This window comes from Nuphar pumila, chromosome 11, assembly GCF_984573655.1.
Source record: "Nuphar pumila chromosome 11, dmNupPumi1.hap1.1, whole genome shotgun sequence".
Lineage (NCBI taxonomy): Eukaryota > Viridiplantae > Streptophyta > Magnoliopsida > Nymphaeales > Nymphaeaceae > Nuphar > Nuphar pumila.
This window is the reverse complement of record NC_143259.1, coordinates 101,305,139-101,329,904: the sequence shown is the minus strand read 5'-3', so window position 1 is coordinate 101,329,904 and position 24,766 is coordinate 101,305,139. Positions and strand designations below refer to the sequence as shown.

General features: G+C 36.5%; 1 long non-coding RNA gene across 1 annotated transcript; it reads left to right on the top strand.

Annotated features, from left to right (window-relative positions):
- The first annotated feature begins 623 nt into the window (after positions 1-623).
- On the top strand, positions 624-24,686 carry LOC149822622 (uncharacterized). Its single transcript, XR_016426073.1, has 3 exons — positions 624-1,082; positions 1,833-1,945; positions 24,300-24,686. It is a non-coding gene; the product is annotated as an uncharacterized LOC149822622 (long non-coding RNA).
- The last annotated feature ends 80 nt before the right edge of the window (positions 24,687-24,766 follow it).

The window sequence follows — 24,766 nt, the reverse complement described above, 5'->3', positions numbered from 1 at the left end:
AAAAAAGACATATTATTAAACAGGCATAAGTTGTTGGACTTTTTGGATCAGGTTCAACCGGATGTGACCTGGTTTGACACAGGGCATACCAAGAGACAAATAAGAGTGAGAGGGCTGTTAAGTGAGTGTGAAAAGTTGGGCCCATAACCCAAATTCAATATGGGAATGCTAAAGGTTCACGGAACGTAACCCCAACTCTTCTCCCACTATATAAGGAGATCCGTGGTAGCTTGATGGAGACTACCAAGGTGATCTTTCTCTCTGTGTTAGGGATGGCAGTGGATCGGGGAAAACGGGGCCCTGCCCCACCTCGCCCCGTTTAGACCGGGGATGAAGGGCATGAAATGGGGATGGAGGCAGGGATGAAAGTTAAAATTCATTCCCGTGTGTGGATGGAGGCGGGGATGGACTTATACTTTCCCCCGCTCTGCCCCATCCCCGTTAATAATATTACTAAAATACCTAAAGCTAACTAATAAAATTATAAAAAAACTAACCCTAGATCGTATCAGCAAAAGCGTCTTGGGGTTCAAAGTTAATGTATTAGGGTTACTGCACATGTTAGGGCTCGACCCCCTTTCATATAATCTATTTCTTAGCTTTTTGGCTCTCTCTCCCGCACACTCCTAAACCTTCATCTCTCTCCTTGCACCACGTTCGTCGGCCCTCTCTCTGTCCACCATCGGCGGCCATCATCGTCGACGCCAGATTCAGCCACCAACGACGATGATGGTTCTTCATCACCGTTGGTGACCATCATCGCTAGCCCTCTCTCCGTCCACCATCGGCGCCAAACACCTCCATCACACTCGTCTCAGAGAATGGATCAGGACCAACCCTCTCTCTATCCATCATAGCCGTCATCAGTTTATCAAGACCATCATCACTGACTACCATAGTCTCCAGCGCCTGATCTAAGCTGATCTCTCTCTTAGCGGAGTCCACCACCGTTGAATCCCTCCAGCCACCTACATCGTAGGCCCCCACCCCTGCTCACTCGCTCAACAGACTCCGATCTCAATCATTTTTAGAGCTATGTTTCGTGATTGAGTTGTGAAAATGTGAAAGAGATGCTCTATCTTGTAAGTTTTGATTTTTTTTTCGTGATTTGGGTTTGTGAATGGGACTCTTTTTATCTTCTCAGAATTTTTTGGTTCCCTCTAGATCATGAGCAATTGTTAAATTTAGTTGAAGCTTGGGATCTTTGGTTCATGAGGCATGTTTCAATATTCATTGTCTTTTTCTTGGCATGTTTTTCTTTTTTCAGTTGTTCTAATAACAAATTTTTGTATTTGCCTTCCTTTTTTCTTTTCGGTTTTCGATGCCTGATTCTTGTTTTTAAAGGAACATATTTCTTAAAATGCTTTTTTTTGCATGTGGTAGGGCACCATTTGTGACTTGATTTTGAATATGCCAGTGGAGATTATTCATCATATTAGAATCAACATGCTGGAAAGTTTTTTTTGGCTCTTGAGTACACAAACCTGGTCTTTGGAGGGTTTCTTACCTAGCAGGGGGATCTCTTTGGCTAGAATCCTATGCTTATATTAGAAGGGTTATAAACTACGTATGGTTGGGGGGTTTGTGTACCATAATAAATTAGAAAATGCTGACCATGACATGTGCTGGTTAGTGACTATGTGGATTCGACAACATGTTAGTATTTTTTTTTTTTAGTTTTTGGATTTTTTGTGCTTTTGTTTATTGTGTTGTTGTCTTTGTTTTTTTTTGTTATTATCCTGGGTGTCTACAAGAGTGGGTTCGACAATATGCTTGGGAATTTTACATGTAAGTGTATTTATCAACATACAACATTTTATTTTTTGATGCAGTTGATTTGGTAAATTTATTGAAATACGATTTGAAAAGAGTGGAGGAATTTCTGGAGCTGCTATCAGAACATACCTTCTTGAAAGGTTACCGACTTTGTGCCACACCCTCAGAGGTTAGAATTATATCATCCATGGTAATGATCAGTTATAAGACATGCATTGTTGCCTCATAAGGTGCTGGGATTATATATTTTCATGACAGAAAAAGTATTCTGCATCATCTTTAAATCAAGATATTGTGAATCTATCTAGCTTTTGTGGGATATGTGTGTGTGTGTGTGTGTGATAGGTGCGTGCAAACATGTGAGCTATGCTCAAATCAAAATTTTCATAAGTTCTTGGTGTTTTTCTCCATCATGTTACATTAACGTAAAGTTTTCCTGATATTTTTTGTAAAGTTGATTTCTTAAATTTCCATCCAGCTTCTGTCACTACTCACTAGCTCATTCTTGATGTTTTTCATTTTCCCCTGATGTTGACGTTCAATTTTTTATATCTTATTGCATTTGGCTCTCTGAAATTCTATTGTCTTATTATCATACTTCTATTATTTTTATTTTGAATCAAATTTTAGTGAAATTGCTATATGTATGTCAATTTTTGTGAATATTTTGTAGATCTATAAGTTGGTATGCCATAATTTGATATGGAAGAGGAAGAACCAATAATTTAATTTCTCAACCTTTAAGTTCATATAGTATGTCTCAAGCTCTGATAATGCCAGTTGATAACAACCATGTTTCAATGAAAGATAATGAAGATCAATCAACTAATTGGGATACATTGACACTTGGGCAGACAAGTACGCATAAATCAGTTGTATGAAAACATTTTACTAGGAAAAAGATTGGTGGAAAGGATAAGTCAGAGTATAATCATTGTCATAAATGTCTTGCTGGTGGTGCCAAGGTTGAAACTACTCATTTGCATGATCATAATAAGATTTGTCCTAGGCTTAAGCATAATAATATTTAGCAATATATTTTGGCTACAAACAAAGCTACGAATTGGCAATTTGTTCAAAATGCTGAGAGAAGGGATTTTGCTATGATGATTATTGTGCATGAATATCCTCTTAGTATGATTGACCATTATGGGTTTATAAAATATTCTAATACTCTTCAACCCTTATTCAAAATGATTACTTGTAACACTGAAGAAAGATATTCAAAAAATTTATAATGTGGAACGAGAAAAGACAATGAAGTTGTTGAAAAAGACTAAGAGTAGATTTGTTATCACTACAAACATGTGATCATCTACCAATCAAAAGAATAAATACATAACTATCACTGCATACTTCATTGATAATTTTTTGAGCTTGCAAAGTCGAATCATAAAGTACTTGTCAAATGTCAATCTTTTTTTTTTCAATCCTTCCTAACATGTTTTTTCAATATCAATATTTAATCACCTTCGTTATATTATGTTCAAGTTTTTATATGTGCCTTATTGACATACCAAGAAAGTTCTTGCTGAGTGTTTTATGGATTGTTTGTTTGAGTGAAACCATGATAGAAAGTTGATAAGTTTGACGATGGATAATTACACCACTAATGATGCGGTTATGGATATTTTATTGGATAAACTTTCATTTGGTTCATTAATATTACATGGGCGATTGTTTCATATGTGTTGTTATGCACATATTCTCAACTTGATTGTCCAAGATGGTTTGGCTATGATTGAAGAAAGAATTAAAATAATTCATGATAGTGTTGTTTATTGGACATCATCTCCTATGAGAATACAAATATTTGAAGAGGCTACCCATCAAATGTATATTTTAATTATCAAAAAACTTACTCTTGATGTTAAAACTCAATGAAACTCAACTTTTTTCATGCTTTATAAAGATGCTTTTACTCATTTGACATATAGAGATCTCCACTATAAACGTTGTCCGACAGAAGAGGATTGGGATGTGACACAAGATAATTGTGAGAAATTAGAGTTATTTCATCGCGCACCAGAATTATTTTCAGGTACAAAGTATCCTACAAAAAATGCCTACTTTTCAACTATTTGTGGGATTAGAGTTGAGATGACTAAGTGGCTAAGTGATCCAAAAGATTTGGTGAAAACCATGGTGCTTAGAATGTTAGAAAAATTTAGTAAGTATTGGAGTATGATCCATGGTATTATAGGAGTGGTCACTGTTTTAGATCCAAGATACAAGCTGAATATGTTGGAGTATTATTACAAGAAGATTTATGGAGATGATGAGACTTTAAATGAAATTACGAGGATTTATAATCTTTGTTTGGAGTTGATTAGTGAATATAAAAAACAAGAAAACAACTCCAATGAACCTCAACTTTCTCCTCCTCAATCAAGTATTGGATCCAAATATCCACTAATTGATGATCTTTCTGACTTTGATAAGTTTATACAATCTAAAGATATGGAAAAAGCACGTGGGAGATCGGAGTTGGAACATTACTTAGAAGATGTGATAATGCGAAGAACTACATATTTTGATATACTATCTTTTTGGAAGTCAAGTTGTGACGCCCCAGAATTTTCGACTTTGAAAATCCTTTAGATTTTAGGATAATTTTTTTTTTGAAAACATTGAGCAAATGCGGAAATACCAAAAAGGAAAAACAAGTGGAAAGCTCTGGGCGGGTCACAGGGAGAACAACAAGGATAAATGAAACAACTTTTATTAATATATTTTACAAAATGATACAACCATTCCCTTTTTACAAATCCAATTGCCAAGATCTCGAGGTTCTAGAAGTGTGGGTTCATGTCTTCCGCCGCACATCGAGCTCCATCGCACACCTTAAAGCAAACACCTGTATCCCCATAAAACGGGGTCAGTACTCTTGCGAGTTGGTGAGACAAACCAAAACACAATATACCAATATGTGAAAAACGAAGGCATAGCTTATCATGAAACACATAGCATTCTCATTCATTCATTCGCAATAATTGAACAGGTATAGCATAAGCAAGTATAAAGAGAGTGACGAGACTATACATGGAGCAATAAGTGATAGCTATTAGCAACAACATGCTTTTAGAACATAAGTCGATGCAATTAGGCAACACATGAGAAAATGACCACGACATCCATTTCACAATTCATAGTATTTATAGCATGATATGCATCACAGAACATAATCAACCAATGTAACAACACAAGAGAATATGCCATGCAGAACAAATAAGTTGCTGTGAATTGTGCGTAGATGCAAGTGGACATATATGTGCATTTTGCAACAAGTACGTGAACTAGCAATGTGACGATACAGAACATTGAGCATCACGATGATACAATTAGAAACATTTTGCCATGGTAAGGCGTCTCTAGAAACGAATCACGAGACATGCAAACACATATAAAATTTTGTATCTCTAGCATAGGCGTGCTAGTCTCACGAGATGGGGCCATCACCCACACCAAAACTCGCCAAGGCATTCCAATTATCACATAAGTCTCAAAAGACAAAATCTCCATATATGTGCCTCAAAATCCCTTCATACTTAGGGATTTCATTTAATTGTCAAAGTGATTCGTGCCCAATAATAACATCATACGAACAGATGTTAGCATACATTTATGCACTAGCTTTCGTGCTAGAGTATGCGACAAGAACAACACCACAATTATACCAATTCGAGTTAAGTGTTACGATTCAACATACACCGTAAGCTTCTTAATTACCTAAAATCCTTATATCATCTTATTGCGCACTTTGTTACGATATCATTTGCGAACACTATGCATTCCATATCGAAAAAGGGAAAGACAAGTATGAGTGTGAAACCACACTACGCGCATCTACTGTTATTATTTCTTTATGTAGACACATGCCTTACACTTATATTTGCTTTGGTAAGCATTCACATTGCCCATGACTCGATGAGCCGAAATCTATGAATTTGTCGGGGCAATATGGGAACCACTCTCTATGCTTACATGCAGTCCAAAAAGCTTCCGCCCGCTAACAAGGCTGGATAATCATACATGAAGTGGTTCCCATGGTTCAGGAAACCCACGAAGAGGGTGCGGGTCTATTCCAGACCCCACTCACTTGCTCGATGCACGGTGCCATGGGGCATCAAACAAGACAAGGCCGATTTGGCAGCCCTGCTGAAACAAAAAGGGGATGGTAGCAAGCCTAGTTGCAAGGCGGCTACAATCAGCTGCTGTAGGAGCCGAACCACCTGGACCAAGTGGGTTTGGTCCAGGGGAAGACCACTGGTGTTGGTCTCGGCAACGGAGAAAGGCCCAGGTCTGGACCTACTGGTCCAGACCCACGCTGGGCATGCTCAGACCTGAGCACGGTCTGGACCACACGTCCAGACCCGAGTGTGGCTCGGCCACCACCGAAATGCAGAGGATGCAGGCCTGCGGCTTGCATACGGATGCAACCCACTTGCTGCAACTCGGTTGCAGCAGGCCCACCGACATCAGCCATTGGGGCTGAAAGGCGGAGGTGCCCTTAACCGAACCCAGTTCGGCTAAGGGCCTCTGACAGATCTGGACCAGATTCGGTACAGATCGTGTCAGGCCAAAGGGAAATCGAACCCACTGCTACCTGAAAAGGGGCACTGCTATGGGTTGTGCAAGATCGAAATGAAAAGAGAGAGACGCTCTAGGCTGACCCGATTGTGGTTGGTTTGGCGTCACCCTTGCTGAACACATCCAACAACCTGGACTGGTCTAGCCGAACAGAAAAGAGGGGAAAGAAACTGGTGGTGTGGGGCCACCCTGGCCCAGCCTCGGCTAGCCCAGGCCAGCCTCATCCGAGCTCAAAAAGGGCGGGTCCAAAGGCCTCCTTACCATCCGAAACACACCAGGGTAGCCTGGATTCGTTGCCATAACAAGGCAGAAACGTCAGGCTACCAATCCCAAAGAAAAAATCGTGGAGAACCATAAGGAAAACCAAAAGAAAATATGAGTAATGAAAAGATTATCTGTGCTACAGCAAGGACGCATCATATAACCACACTGTTTGCATCAAAACAACCTAAGAAGGAGAATAACATGGTGTCATATGTGTGTGTTCGCATTTGTGAAATAACAAAATAACAACTTGGAGTTTAGAACACCTAATCCGACCATTTCCCATTCATGGCAAAGCCTACCGTGGGAAGATGGCCTTCATGGAGGAGTACATGGTTCTCATAAGAAAAGAGATCATGGGGAACAATTTTCTCACCAAAATGAAAGAAAAACATGAGAGCTTGCTCACACGAAAACCACAAGTATTGAGATGCGACATGGTAGCTCACCTCTGACGGCTTTCAAAACGATGGAGAGGATGCTATGGCTTAGGAGCTTCAATCAAAGTGGTGCTTAGCACCCACACAACTCTCTTACACGACTTGGGGAAGAAGAAAGGAATGGGAGAGAGAGAGGGAGAGAAAATGAGAAAGAATGAAGGGAAGAGAGAGAAGGAAAATCACCCATTTGGGCTTTCCTTCTTTCTTCTAAGTATAAGTACCTAGGGTTTTAGGATGGACGGCCAAGATTAGTTGAGAGAAGATGAAGGGCTTAGGTGAAACACACCCCTCCATGGCTGCCCACAAGGCTAATCAAAATCTATTATTTGAAATCTTTGAAAATCCTTTCAAAAACACCATTCAAAAGGGTTTTGAAAAGCCATTAAAACTTTGAGAAATTTCAAGGGGAGCCCCAAGGCTGCCACCCTTTCCAGCCAATCGTTTTTTGTTATTTGAAAATGTTTAAAAGAATTACTAAAAGGCCATGGGGCGCAGCCCCATGCCTTCCTCTCTTGGAAAAAACGCCTCTCATGATGAAGCTTTAAGCCTCATCATGAGGCCTTGAACCAAGGGCATGGCCAATCATGACCCTCCCTTTTCAAGCAAAGCATCCTTTTACAATGATGTCATTACCCAGCTGGTCAACTATTGACCAGCTGGTCCACCAAGGTCAAAAACGTCCTCTGGGGGGGCACATGGGTTTGGGCCACCTCAAGCCGATCCAAATCCAAAACGATAATTAAATAATAAAAGTAAATGCTCATTTAATGATTTTAAACTAAAATTTGACTTCAATAAATCATATACTCATTTTCACAATCTTAATTGACATGAAATGTTCAAAGCTTCTTAAAGAAATTTTCCCTTCGTTTGCAAGAAATACGCTCGTTACGACTCGCGTACTATCGTTAAGCAATTCTCGTAATTCACATGCACTGACGGGGTTTTTTTTGTCGTATAGGTCTCAAATTCGAGGACAAACTAATTACATACATTATAAACTTACCCTTAAATTTTTAGAAGTTAATTCATCCATAATTGAGCTCTTCTTACTCATATGCTGTACTTACACAATTTTCGGGTCGCTCGCATAATGAACTGAAACACAAAGCATAATCAAATTATATCTAATTACGTGCTACAATCATAAACATACGAAGCATACCCTTAAACTCTATGCAGATAGTGAATTCTTTAGAAAATTTTGTTGGTCTTACACAAGTAGTCCCAAGTATCCTCTTCTACAAAAGATTGCAAAGGATATATTTTCCTGTCTCCATAGTTCCTTCAAAGTTTGCTTTTAGTACAGGCGGGAGGGTGGTGAGTCCACATCGCAACAAACTTCTTCCAACTATAGTAGAGGCTTTGATGTGCTCTCAAAATTGTTTGTGGGCTGAAGCATGAGGTAATGAAATAATAATTTTATAATTAGTGAATGCTTATATTATAATGTGTAACTAATGCATTATTTTTTCATTTATAGGTTTATCATCATCGAAGGATCCACAATGTTACACATTCTTGGAAGATATGGATGTGGTGAATTTTATCTTTTACTAACTCTTTTATCTGCTACTATCCCTTGCTGACAAAATCTATTTTGTTTGACAAAATCTACTATCCCAACTCACTTTTGTATTAACCGAAGTGATCTAAGTTGTGTTGAATGTGAGTTCTTTGGACCGTGTTGATATTCAGTTTTATGGTTGTGTGTGACTTTATGAAACAATGATTCTACCCAAAGGTAGGTCATTGTGTTCCAAATTCACATGAGGTATAATAATATGTGTATTTACTAGCCTAGGAAGCATGATTGTACTCAAAGGTACAATGCCAAATTGCCTCTGTTAACATGATCTATTAGTTTTACCAATTAAAGTCAATTCCTTAAAAATTGAGGGGGCAAAGTAGCTTTGAATATTATCATTTCCACCAAAGTGGAACGATAATGACCCTATTATGCTTTTCTCTGAAAGGGTGAATAATAACGAGTCTCAATTTTACCTTTTCAACATGAGACTCGTATAAGCATTTATATTGTCTTTTCATTTCATTCTTGCAATACGAGGTTCATTGACCGTTGATGGTTTTAGTAATATTCTCATCTTAGACAAATCCAAATTTTTAGATTGAAAAAAAATAGTGTTATTCACTCTAGGTTACATGAACCTAGATTTGTCTCTTAGAACTGATGAACCTCCCACTTTTACAAAGCAAATTATAGTCAATCAGAAGGCTGCCTATGAGAAGTGAGAGCACTTAAATAGACATAGCCTCTTGCTTTTGCAATCAAGAATGACTATGAATATTCAAGACTATATATATCCCTCACTGCAGGACATCGAAGAAATTTCTGGGAGCTATTGAGCCCTAGTTTGTCAATTTCAATAAGGCTAGAGTCAGTACCTTGATGTCCAAGTTAGTGTCTATGAAATATTCTGGTGATAGTCACATCCGATAACATATTTTAAAAATGAAAAACATTTCATCTTAGTTGAATGACATGAAGTTTGCAATTTTAGAATCCTTTCTAGTCTATATGATTTTGACCTCGCTGCCTACTGAATACGGACCCTTCAAGATTTTTTATAACACACATAATAATGAGTGATCCTTTAATGACTTCTTAACTGAGTGTATTGAAGAGGAAGAAAGACTGAAGGGTAAAAAGGTGCAGAGTGCACATATGGCTTCTTATTAAAAAAATTATAAGCCGGGGGTAAAGAAGAGTTGTTTCAAGAAGAAAAACAAGAAGAAGACCTCTGGGTACAGTTTTAACTCTCAGGCGAATACTAAATCCAAGGCAAAAGGTTCTTCTATAAAGTGTTTATTCTGTAAGAATAACTAACATAAGAATGTGGATTGACTGAAGCATAAGAAATGAATTGAGAAGAAAAATAACGAGCCATTCATTTATCATGGGTGCAATTTAATCTATGTTTCATTGCATAGTTGGTAGATTGATTATGGTGCCAAGGTGCATATTGACAACTTTTTGTACGTATTTCTGAAAAAAGTGAACAATGGAGTATGAAAGAAGCATCTTCTCAAAAAACAAGATGTGTTCGTATGTCAAGAACGTTGGAACCTGTAGAATTGTATTGGAGTCTTGATTTATTTTGGATTTGGTTGATAGATTTTATGTTTCATCCTATAGTCAGAACCTCATTTCTATTTTAAAACTTGATAAGTTTGATTTTGCTTTTAATTTTGAAAACTCCAAGCTTATTATTATTAAAAATTCTATTATTGTTGGTTTTGCATATTTATGTGATGATTTGTATCGTTTGAAAACCAAATTCTAAATCCGAGAATCTCAATCCATTGAGAATACAATGGTTGACAATAAACGTTGTTTAAAGGATGATTAATCGTATTTGTTTTGGTATCAAAGGTTAGGACACATCTCGAAAGTGAGAGTTTAAAGACTTGTGAAAGTAGAGATTCTTGGATTCCTTGACTTCACAGATACAAAACCATGCGTTGACTATATAAAGGCTAAGCAATCCAACACATATAAGAAAGATGCCAAACACAACAATGAAAATTTGGAGATTATGCATACAGATATTTGCGACAATTTTTTTGTGTTACACAGGTAAAAAGTATTTTGTCACAATTATAGATAATTACTCATGGTATATATATTTACTTGTTATTTGATAAATTTAAAGTATTTTGGGTTTTTAAGGGCTTTAAGAAAGAAGTAGAGAAACAAACCGGTAAAGTTATAAAAGTGGTTAGGTATAATAGAGGTAGCGAATATTATGATCATTTTACGGACGTAAGACAAAGAGAAGGTTCATTAGTGCAGTTTCTAAAAGAAAAAGATATTGTATCTCATTACACCATGCTTGATAGTGCTTACTAGAATGGTATATCTGCTAGAAAAAATTGTATGGTTAAGGAAATGATTTGAGCGATGTTAAATCACTCAAACCTTCCCTTGACCTTGTGGGTGTGAAGCTCTTAAAACAATAATGCACATATTGAAATAAAGGTTATCCAAAAAACTCCTTATGAGTTATGGATTGATAGAAAACCTCGTTTAAGGATGTTCAACTTAAGCTAAATTGTATAACCCACATATATAAGCCTTTAATCCTAAGATGACTAGTTGATTTTTCATTGGTTATTTAGAAAGATTAAAGAGCTTTATGTTTTATTGTTCATCTCATACACCACAAATAGTGAAAACAGATAAAGCAAGATTTCTTAAAAATAGTTCTATTGAGATAAATGCATCTCAAAGTTTTACATTTGAGAATTTGCAGGATTAAGTTTTCACACTTGCACAAAAAAAGCCAAATTTTCACAATCATTGTTTATTTAGATGATGTTTTTAAAATTCGGTCAATGAACATTAATCCCAAGTAGAACAAGTTATTGATGAAAATATACAACAACAATTGGATGCATAGGTTCAATTTGAACCACCTGTAACACCTGCATGGAGGTCTACGAGGACTAGAAAATCTGCTATCTATCCAGACTATATAGTGTATTTACAATATTTCAATGATTTCATAGACATTGATGATGATCCCTTAACCTTTACATAAGCCATTGAAAGTAAAAGATTGATACATTGTATCAATGCCAAAAAAGAAGAGCTTGAATCTATGGTAAATAATTAAGTGTTGGATCGATTTGATCGAGTAAGACCTGTTGGTTGTAAATGGGTTTTTAAGACCAAAACAAACTTTAAAGGGTGAGTGAAGATATATAAAGCTAGTTTCTTTGTAAAGTGATTCACATAAATGAAAGGTATTTATTATAATGAGATATTTTCTTCTGTCTCAACTAAGGAATCACTGAGAATAATCATAGCTCTCGTAGAACATTTTAACTTAAAGCTACATCAAATATATGTAAAAATGACCTTCCTAAATGAGAATTTGGAAGAGGTATTTATGCAACAACCTCTTGGTTTCAGCATAGATGACTCAAACAACTTAGTTTGCAATTAAATAAATCAATTTATGGACTTAAACAAGCCTCTCGCCAGTGGTATAAACAGTTCAATAAGGTAATTTTGAATTTTGGATTTACTGAAAACATTGTTGATCGGTGCATATACCTTAAGGCTAGTGAGAGTAAGTTCATAATTCTAGTTTTATATATTGATAACATAGTTTTATATATTGATGATATTCTTCTTGCAACTAATGATTTGAGTATGCTACATAAGACAAAAGATTTTCTTTTCTCTTATTTTGATATGAAGGACATGGGTGAGGCTGCTTATGTCGTTGAAATTGAGATTTGTCGTGATAGAACTAAGGATGTACTCAATATTTCTTAGAAATCATATATCCTTAAAATTATTAAAAGATATGGGATAGAAAATTGCTCTCTTGTGTCTGCCCCCATAGTAAAAAGAGATAAATTACGCCTAAAGGATTGTGCTCAGGTTGATAATGAAAATGCTCAGATGACAAGCATCCTGTATGCTTTAGCGATTGAGAATTTGCACTACGCGCAGACCTACATACGACTAGATATCAAATTTGCTATTTGGATGGTTGGTAGATATCCGTCTAATCTAGGCATTGCACACTGAAAAGTGAGAAAAAAGGTCATACACTATTTGCAAGGAACGAAGGACTATATGTTGACCTATAGAAAGGTTGACCACCTAGTGGTCGTTGGATACTTTGCTGAAGACTTATGAAGATGTCTTGACAGTAGAAAGCCTACCATTGGATACATCTTCCCATTAGCAGGTGATGTTGTCTCATGAAGAAGCGAAAAACAGTCTACAATAGCAACTCATACTATAGAGGCAAAATTTATTGCTTTATACGAGATTTCATCTCAGGCCATATGGATCAGAAACTTCATTACGAATTGTACCAACATACTCTCATAGACAAAAATTTTGCCAAGATTTTGAAACTCAAAATATTATCATAACATATTAGCAAGCCTACAAAAATCCTCATAAAACCATGAGATTTTCAAAGCTTTTCTATTTCTATTATATCCTTTATTTTTATTTATTTTTATCATTTTATGTTTTACATAGTTATATATTTTGAATATTTTTTATAATTTTGTTACATACTTTTTGTTTTTTGGGTCGGGGCAGAAGTGGGTAAGCTAATTATGGGAAAATCCTCATTCTCCTTTATCACCAACCGCACATTGGTAGGCCTTCGCTTGGTGCCCCCTTCTTTTTCTAAAGAGAAAGCTGGGGTTAGGCAAAACCCTATCAGTTAAACAACCATACCATTTTGGGTTTGAACTTGAAGCATCCCAACACAAGGTGACATGCACTAATTACTCTGGTCAAACAAGTGGAGCCTCAGTTGGTGAGGTCTTCGCTTCTTAACAACAAGTACACTCATATTCGACATTCTAGCAAGGGATGCTCTTCGTGGGTACTGAACTGTGCCATGTTGGGTGACATATCATGGTTGGTCCTAATAAGAAATTCAGTGGCTTTGTCTATATTTTTTTTAAAGGCAAGCTGGGATTAAGTAGACCTCCACCAATTATTATTCAACGTACCATTGGGTTTTGAACCTGCAATGTCCCACCACAAGGCTTTGTCTACTTTTATTATGTTCTTTTTAACTATAAATTTATCAAGATTTTCGTCTTATCTTTCTAAAAACAAAAGTTTTCAATATTGGTATAGTAGACTCTATTGAGAAGCTACTAAAGATTTTGTGTGATAACGAAGATGCAGTGTCCTTATCGAATAACAACAAGAGCTCCACCTCATATTGACACATAGAGTTAAAATACTTTGTTGTTAAAGAAAAGACCGAAAATCATTTAGTGTGTATTGATACAATCCATACGATAATACATTGATTCTTTCTATAATTGATACGACAATAATTAGACTGAGAATCATTTACTAAAGGGCTAACACTGAGATTATATTCCCAACTTGTAATGATGATGGGTCTATTTGATTCTTTCTGATCTATAATAATACATTATGATGTTATGTGATCACATTTATGAAACTAAATTGATTCTCTATGATTTTGTGCATTGTTGATTCTGTGTAAAGTATCTCTCATCTTGAAAAGAAAGAATAACCGAATAACAATATTAAAATGACCAATAGAATGACTTAGAGACCAACCTGTTTATAAAGATATTCTTATGCTAAATACTTAAAATGAATAATATTGTAGTACATAGAGATATGACATCTCATATAGAGGTGTTCATATCTATGACTCATATGATTCATTCCCATATGAAAATTAAATCGAGATAATGATAAAAAACCTTGATTATGTGCTTTCTCGTATCAATGGGTCAAGTGAGAGAATGTTGAACTTTTTGGATCGGGTCTAACAGGATATGACCCGGTTTGACACAGGCACACTGAGAGATGCATAAGAGTGAGAGGGCTGTTATGTGAATGTGAGAAGTTCACATTCAATATGGGCCCATAACCCAAATTAAATATGAGAATGTGAAAGGTTCACATGCATGAATGCCATGCATGTAACCCCCACTATATAAGGAGATCCATGGTAGCTTGATGGGGACTACCAAGGTGATCTCTCTCTCTTTCTCTCTAGGGTCCTACTCACCATTCGACCAGACGACCTTAACTCATCAAGGGCGTGGTTGAGGAGAATGCCGACCACCCATGTGTGATCATCACAAAATTTTTCCTCTCGTAATGTTCTCTCTTTTCCCTCTCTTTTCCTTTCTAACCTCTATTCTCTCCTTTTGAAGGGAGAAAAATAAAAGACAGAAAGAAGGAGAGAAGAGAAATGAGAAAAGGAAGAAGAGAAGAGGAACTATTTTGCGCGGTCTCACTTGACCTTGATTTGAAAAGTTTTAAAAGATTACTCGCCTCCGTTTTTGAAATATTTGCGGGAAAACTGGGAGACGGGATCCGCTCGTCGGTACGAGGTTCGACCGTTCCTGACGCCTTTACCAGGGGTAATCGAACCAAGGGTCGAATCTATGCCTTTTGCTTTGCCTAAATATTATCTAAGGATTTATTCTAAATCTAAATGCACAAAGAATCATGTTTGTGCAATGCAAGGATGGATGCTCTTTTTGAAAGATGTTTTTGAAAAATCTCCAAGTATTTTGAGATGAACTTTGATAAGGGAGTGAAGAAATGTTTGATTTTAACTTTAGAACTTGAGATAGGTTAGAGGAGTTCTAAGTCTTTGAAGTTGGGAAAATGTATTTTTGATTTTGAGAATGACTTGAAGCTTTTGAAGATAAAAGGAAATGAAATTTCAAAGTTGGAAAATGGACTTTTGAATTTGAATTTTGAATTTAAGAAGGGAAAATGAATACTTGAAATGGAATTGAATTTGGATTTAAGTTCGGAATGGGTCTGGGATAATCAAATGGTATTTAAGAATAGAAATGGATTTAAGAGATTCAGATTAGATCCGAGAATTTGAAATCTAAATTGGAATTGGATTCTGGATCCTAAACAGAGTGGGATCCGAGATTTGGATCTAAAGTCTAAGATCTAAATGTAGAATTGGGTTCTGGATCCTAGAATGGTTTTTGGATCTGAAGTCTGAGATCCAAAGTAGAATTGAGTCCTGGATCCTAGAATGGATTCGGATCTGAAGTCTGAGATTCAAAAGTAGAATTGAGTCCTGGATCCTAGAATGGATTCAGATCTGAAGTCTGAGATCCAAAGTAGAATTGGGTTCTGGATCCTAAAGAGGAATCAGATCTGGAGTCTAAGATCCAAAGTAGAATGGGGATCTGAATCCTAAGTGGAATTTTGGATCTGTAATCTGAGATCCAAAGGTGGATTTGAACTCTGGATCCTAAGACAGAGTTTGGATCTGAATCTGAGATCCAAAGGGGAATGAGGATCTGAATCCTAAATGAAAATTTTGGATCTATAATTGGAGATCCAAAGTGGAATGAGGATCTGGATCCTAAATGGAATTTGGATCTATAATCTGAGATCCAAAAGGGGAATTGAGTTTATGCTTGGAAATCTGGATCCAAGTTGAGACTAGGATTTAACTTTGGATTCGGATTATGAAGAGTCCAAATAGGACCCTTAAAGGTGGATCTGGGTTTTAGAAACCCAAATTGGAATTTTAGGAAGGTTTGAATTTTGAGATTCAGAGTCAATCTCAACTTTGATTTAAAACTTGAAGAAAACTTGATTTTGAATCAGAAGATGGATCAAAAACTTCAAAGTTTTAAATTGAACTTTGAAATTAGATGTTGAATTGAGTTGGAAATTTGAAGTTTGAATATAAAGGAGTTTCAAAGTCAAATTGGACTTTGAAATTGAAATTTTGAATCTTAAAATGAGATAGAATTGGATTTGAATAAGATCTGATGAAGAAGAAGAAACACTTGGAATTTTGAAAAAGAAGTTTTGAAAATATGACGTCATTTTATCCTATATGATGAATGAATTTGAATAAGTTCGAAATTGGATTGGAAAATCATATTTCATTCTTCAAGTGAATTTAAATAAGACTAATGATATAATACACTCCTGACTATGGTCATTGAATGTATTATATAATGGTCATATCTAAATTCAGATGAAAAATAAAATACCTTTTGGTGCTTTTATAGAATTTAAAATGAAATTAACTCTCAATATACCCTGACTATGGCCATTGGTATATATTTTGAGTTAATTTTAAGTTAAATTCTGATAAAAGAAGAAAATATTTAAGAAAATATGATGAATTTTGAAAATGGATCCAGTGTGGATCCGGTGTTATTTTGTAAAAGATAAAAATGCTAATTTTTGTCCACACCCTGACTGTGGCCATTGATGTGGATCATCAACTTAGTATTAATTACCTTTTACGAAATGGTGCACGTGCCATTCGTGTTTCACCATTGTGAGAATTTTGAGAAAAAAAAGGCAAAAATGCATGAAAACAAACAATTTCATGATATTTTATAATGCTCATTCATTCTACCTAAAGCTGGAAATGTAAGGTTTGCATTAATATCTAGCTGTTACAACCCATAAAATCAAATTTACAACTTTCAAAAAAATAACTTTATCCACATATTTCCTGCAAAACAACTGGTTAGTATGCAAAGGAGAAGAAAATTTGTACATACCATATGGGTGTGAATAGTAAAAGAATGCTCACATGCCGAAGCATTTGAGACCTAAAAGTGTGGAAGCATGAAATAAATATATATATATATATTTATATACATACCTATATACATATATGCACATGAATGTATATATACGTATATATCTATATATAGGAGGAATGATATGGTAAACAAGTGTTTCATATTTAAGCCAGAGGAGTGTTGCCGAGCGGGCCCGAAATCCGATTTTCCTATGAAGGCTGATGCTCAGTAACTTCCGGGTTGAGTCCAATTCATCATAGAAGTTGGGTTTGACACAATCAGTGGCTAGAATTACTACCTGGGATGATGACTCTTGCTCATTGATTCACTGTTTCAACAATGGATGAATCAATGAATCAGGCAATGAATGTGTCACTGTGAAAATATGGATGGATCAATGGGAACTGCTGCTGCCAAGAAATCCTAGAACACAGGAAAATGAATAAAAGAAAACCGAGGGAAGGGCATCGGCCACAGGGGATGGCCATGGAGCCGTGGGCAAGGGCCACTCTTGGATTGCTGGGAGTGTACAGTGGAGTGGAAATATGCAGAAAAAGTGTTGTGAAACAGGGGGTAAACTGTACACAGTAGATTGGAATGCTACAAGAAATAGAAACTACATTCCTAGGTCCAGCAAACTGGGCTAGGATGACATGCCCAGCTTAATCCTTCAATGATCAGTCTAGTAGTCGGATAAATGACTACCGACATTTCGTCAATTGCTTCCATTTAATGTCATCTCTTAGTTGAAATTATTTAACACACCAGACCATGAGGACAATGGTTTAACTAAATCTGTTTAATACTTAACCATAAATAATTTTGGCAGTCATGACATTCATGGAGCAATGTAACCGTAAGAATGAATCACTATTACAACTATACATTTGGAATTTAAATAACAGGTTACAGTTTTATTTACCTGTCAAGATGACTGTTGATCTTGGGTTTTCAAAAAAAACTTTCAAGATATCTATTATGAGCCCACCGGTAAAGAATATTTCAATCTAACTGATAAAACTAATTGCAGAAACTACTCTGAATGAACATAGTACCTTGTGTTTGACAAATATTTTTTTTTCTTTATCAGTAAGAATCCTTACGCAAGGCAGCAACCCCTGACCTTATGGGAAATCTCCTTTTCCCCAATTTAATGTTACCTCCAAATCATAATTACAGGAAGGAGAAAGGATCATTTCGCCAGTTCATATGACACAAGATTTTCAGCAGATTTATTTCTCAGATATAAGGTCTGAGAATTCTCATAAAATTGACTAAAACAAGCATGCTGAAAGAAACAAATGGAAGATGAGCCTCTTACCGTAGATGCAAAATGGTGATCGCACACTGTCAATATGATGGCATACTATAATGTCCGTAGATGCAAAAATGGTGATCGCACACTGTCAATATGATGGCATACTATAATGTCCTGCAGCAAACAAAGTAGATCAAAATTAGAATGAGAAACTGGAGCAAACAACCTGACAACAACAAAACCTTTGGTTGAGTAAGACGAGAGACAACATTTGGCCTTGCTTCTGATTGATCCAAAACCTTCCTTGATATTAGATCGCAAGATTGTTTCACGCTGAACTTTGGTGTTCATCTAGTGAAACATGTAGTGAATCTTACACTGTTAAGGAATGCAACTTTCGTTTTCCCTATGATAGGCAAACCAGAAAAAATGGGGACCGTCTGTAGTGAAGCAAGTAAACCAACAGAGTGAATGATAGCCATTTTCAAGGCAGCAAGATCGTAATTGAAATATACGAATATACATATAGGCGTGACTTTGATTTCTCAAAACAGGAGAATAGCTTAATCTTCTCTAGTGACTAAGATAAAGACTGAAACTAAAATAAAATTCCTGTTCAATCTTGGATGATCGCAACTTAAATCCCGATCCCCTGAGTTCTTGGCAGACTGATTTGATATTCAATTTAGCAGATCATCTTAGCTTATTATCTAGCCCTCACCGAGAGCTTAATACCTAATGTTTAACAGGAGGATTTCCAGAGAAGTTGTACCCGATTCATGGTGAGGATTGCAGCAGGGTGATCGTGAGCATCTCTGTGCTATTCAAACAGGGCTCATGTTGGTTGCCCGTAATGGAAAAGGGGCTGGGATGGTTTCCTGTTCTAATTCCATTGGGGAGATATGGTACCCCACAAAAACCCATTTGAAATGCAGAGGTTAACAACAGAAGATTAAGACAGATGAATCCAAACAAAACTGGAAAATAAAGGAAGACAACTATGGGAAATTCAACTGGAAATTCAACTGAAAACTACAGTTGGATACATCTTATGATATTAAAACAGAGATGGAATCAAAACCAACTGATATAATCAAAATTAGATAACAATAGATGGAAAGCTTCAAAAGAACCGATTGCCAACCAATAAGATGCTCCGTCGTGCATGTCACATATGGAATATATTCGCAGCTACCGAGAAATCAAGCAGGAAGGATGTCTTGTAATATTGAATCACAAAGTAAACACAGAAAAGACAAATCGAATGACACAGAGACAACTAGTGATGCTAGAAAATAACAATAAAACAGAGAGAATGACTATGATTGTATACAAAGCAACATATCAAAAGGGAACTAGAACAACACAGATGAACCAGAATGGGCGTATGTATATAAAAAATGATCATTATAACGACAGGAATGCAACTAAATTAATAAGAAAATGCGTGGTGAAAACAAGAAAAACTAAAAAAAAAAACAAATTTATAACTGAGGAAAAGAAATGTCGAGATCTTCAGTCTCCATTGATATTGCACGAAATGTGTGGGTCGGTATTTGCTATATGCAAAACCGACGCCACAGTGGTGCTCTGATGAGATGATAAAAAAAAAACTAAAAAAAAGAAAAGAAGATAAAATCAGAAATAACAAAGAGAAATGAGAGGGCGAGGCTCTTACCCGCTTCTTGTAGAGAAGAAATTCAGGAAGGAAAGGAGAAGGATGAAGTCAGAGCGGCAATGGAGAAACTCGATGCCAGAGAAGTTGATCCCCAGAAGAAACTGATCGATTGAGTAGATCGTGGATCGGGTGGTTCCTCTGGAGGCTGAAGATGAAAGCTCCTTCGGTCGACCCAGGAATGAAGAGATTAGCTTGTTTCACTATATTGCAGAATTCTCCCCAATTGGTCCAATGATGGGAAGAAGGGAAGCAGAAGGGGAAAACTCGGTGGTGGAGGAGGTCTGGGTTTGGCAGATGATGGATGTCGATAATAGATTCTGCAGGGGAAAGCTCGATCGATAATGGGGAAAAGAAGAAAAGAGGGCAGAAGCAAATGTAAGAAGGGTGGAGGGGTGAAGGCGATCCTGAAGAGAGAGCCCTGTGTGCCCTTTTAAGGGAGGGGAAGAGGATTCGGGAAGGCTGTTTGTTGAAGATGAGCGGAGGAGGAGGGTGCGCACATGGAGGAGGTGAAGATGGAGGGCGATGGAGGTTGGTTGTGAAGGCTGAGCCGAGAGAAGGAGAAGGCGGTTGGGCGATGAGGGTTTCCAGCGTGAACGAGAGGGGGGAGATTAGGGTTTATTTGTGAAAACTTTTTGGTTTGTCCAAAAAGAGGCTCCCTTAACAAAATTTTCATAAAAAAATGGTTTAAAAATGATTTTTTTAGCAAAATTTAAACTCATTCATTTTTCTTTGAAATTTTCCATTTTTTTGGTCTTTGTTTTATTTTTCTATTTTTTTTGTATTTTTTAGAATAAAATCCTAAGGTTTGCGAGAAATAAAGATTTAAAACTGATTTTTTTATATTTTTTGCAAAAATATTTACAAAAGAGAGTTTTCTGAGAATTCGGGTTTTTATTTTTGAAATTTTTCTCAAAGAGGGGATAGGATCCGATTTGGATCAAAGTTGGGTCAGAGCTAAGACTTTGGGTCCGAATTCTAATGAATCCAAGGAATGAATGAAATTTTTGGTTAAAAATTTACCCGATTATTCAGAGGACGGAGGTCAGGGGCAAAAAGGTCATTTTTGGATTTTTGGAAAATTTGGGGTGTTCACACCATGTCCATCCAAGCGTCAACTAGATCGATCATGGCGGCTTCCAGTAAGTTGCATTGTCCATTGTTTTTTGCCATCACAAGTTTCCTATGTGTTCCGTGTTCCAGCTGCTGTGACTATCTATGATCATGATACTCAAACCAAAGAACTGTTTTGAAATGATAGCAATGTTGAGCTACGAGCAACCAATATTTTGTGAGAAGGAATTTAACTGCCTTGCCATATCAGACTTTCCCAACTCGGAGAACCTGATCAGGGTCCACTTAGGCATCCACATGGAGCAACAGAGTAAGAAGAAACCACAATCAAAACAATGACCAATATTCGTGGTTCGGTATGCACCGAACACCCTACATCCATGGATCAGATGAATATCACACACCCAACCAATGAGACTTTCCATTATAAAATGGAAATGATACAGTCAGAAGATTTCTCTATGAACATATATCCAAAGGAATTTCCTTGATATAAGGCAATAAATGAGAAACTATACACTGTTGCTTTGTAACTGATCTTTCATTTTAGCGCAGGAACTTTCTAACCTCATCTTATCCTTATATATATTTCTTATGATTAAGTTCCCTGCAGAAGTGGGTGATATCTGGGTGGGGTCACCAGCACTAAAGCCCTTACAGAGCCCACCAGTGAAAGGCATGCTCATTTGCCTCCTTACCTGAATCCAAGCCTTCAACTGCATCTGGTTCAACTCAATGTCTTTCTTTATCTACCTTTCCCAAACTAGATTCTAGATTTTTTAAGAGTTCAAGTTTAATCATTAAATTCTCAATTTGATAACATGGCTTGTAAATATATGAACTACGCGATTTGAAGAAGTGGCCTATCAAGTAACCAAAGAGCCAAGAGCCACCTTCTGCCTTACAAAATGGTAATCAATCTCTACATGCTTCATTCTGAAATGAAAAACTGGCTTAATTATTGTGTGCAGTATTTAGATATCATCACTAAATAGTGTGGGAGGTTGCAGCAAGTATACTCCACTATCTCACAATGTAAACATGAGTCAAGTGAGCTCAGCTGTTGTTGATGTCATTTCACAATACTTGGCTTTAGAACTAGAAAGTGCTATTAATTGTCAGTTGTATGTTTGCATTTCAATAAATGTAGTTAGCACCCAATGAAGGTACAAAAGCTTATTGCAGACCTTCTAGTTAAGGGGCATCCAACTTAATCTGCATCTAAAAAGGCATAAAGCTCTATAGGGGAATTTGATAACAATCTTATCCCATGATCGATAGTCCCATGAATATATCACAATATTCATTTGACCATTTAAAAATGTAAATTGGTAGGATTTTGCATAAACTAGCTGACATAGTTCACACTATATGAGATATCTAGCCAGGTCGTCATTGTGAAGGATCAAGAAAGCATGTCTAGTGGGACCAAGACAATCTAGAATTGTCTTGAGTATAAGCTAGAAGGAGATGCAAAGGACTATATCAAACCGTTAGAAGGAAAGTTGGAGAAGGATTATACTAATAAGTTTAGAAACGATTCTATCAAAGGAATGGCTTGTACATTTGATGATAAGTCTCTCCAAAGTTTGAGTCCTATTTGAAAGCAACTTTCTAAAATTGCTGGACTTTGTTATGTAGAAGGGAGTGGAAACTCCTCATCTATTTTTGTAAACAACTAATTATATATTGAACACCCCTCTCTCATGGTGATTGATAAGAGAGAGTGAGGTCTATTGTGGACACAAACCCTTCTAAGGTCGAACCACATTAAATGCTGGTGTTGTGTATGTGCTTGTGTGCTTGGCCATCGTGTGTTTGATACCTTCACATGGTATCAAAGCCACTACTACATTATCATCACTGCAGCCATCATAACTTGTTAGATCATTAATGGTGCATAACAAGGAGAAGTCTGGCTCATCTGATATAAATTCCTATCTTCCTACTTTACCAACCCCTAATAACTTTCAATATTTTCTAGGGACCAAATTAAATTCAAATAAATTTGCATTATGGGCCTTTTACTTTCAGCATCTACTTATTTCGTATGATCTTGATGGTTACATTGATATAACCAATCCCAAACTATTTCAGTTTGTTATTCAAGACAACAAGAGTGTCGAATCCTGAGTACACATAACATGACCAACTTCTCCTAAGTTGGATCATATCGCCGTCCAAATCCACCCACACATAGACCGTTGGACTTGAGACATCCTATGATGTTTGAACCACTCTAAGAAATTCCTATGTTGCACACTCTTAAGCAAGAGTGATGCAGTTAAAGTAGAAAATTTAGTGCATCAAGAAAGGAACAAAACCATTGATGATTATGTGCACATCAACTTGTCATAGTTGGTAAGTCTATTCAAGAAGATGATCTGGTCCTCTACGTCTTTGGAGGCCTACCGGCTGATTATGATTCTTTCTGTGTTTCTATATCTAGACAAGATAGGCATGTTGTATTCATGACCGAACTGCATAGGCTGTTGTTAGCTCATGGAGCTCATCTAAATGACTGATAATGTCAAATCTTAACCAAATCACGAAGTTAACTTGGCTAAGAGAAACAACCAAGGGTATGGTCATGGTAATTTTAGAGGTGGTAGAAACGACCAGTAAGGTTGCGACCAGTAAGGTTGCTTTAGAGGTCTTGGACGAGGTTGATTCTCAAGAAGACCACCCTCTAATAATCAGCCAGGACAGTTTGGTAAGGTGATTTAGGAAGTTCAAGGCAGCAAATGATCCACCAATATTGTGACAAATCACAAGCCAAAACATGTAATGTGATTCTTGATATAAGCCAATCAAGGCCTCTACATGCATATCATACCACTCTAATCATGTCAAAGGAAGATGCTTGGTATCCTGATTCAGATGTGTTTCACCATATATCACATGATTTCAGCATGTTCTCTCTCTATTTAGATTATCAGTGGTCTGATTGAGTCAAAGATGGTAATGGCATAGATTTGAAAATTTCTCATATAGGCAATTCTATTTTTCATTCAAGAAATTCTAAGGTTTTAATAAATGATATTTTACATATTCTATATATGACTAGGAAACTGCTTTCTGTGCAAAGATTCGTTGAAGATAATCAAGTAGTCTTTGAATATCATCCTTTGGATTGCAGGGTGAGAGACACCAAGACCAGGAAGGAGCTATTGTGAGGAAGAGTCAAGGATGGTCTTTATTTTTTTTATTCATTGAATAGAGTAGAAGACAAGTATGCTTTTATTGGTTAAAGAACTGGTTTTTATATTTGGCACAATAGATCTGGACATGCTAGTTTAAAGATTGTTCAGAAAAGTATTTAGAATTTTGGTTTGCCTTCTAATAAAAACAGTGGATTGTTTGTGTGTGTTTCATGTCAAGTTGGTAAACAACATAAATTTTTGTTTTCTAGAATTTCATATGATAATATTAGTCCGCTTGAATTTCTTTCTGTTTAGGGATAAACTCCAGTGTTGGGGATTAATGGGTTCAAGTATTATGGGGTGTTTGTTGATGCATATTCTAGGTATACATGATTTTTTGATGAACAATAAGTCTGATGTTTTGAGTAGTTTTCAAAAATTTAAAGCTCTTGTTCAGAATCTT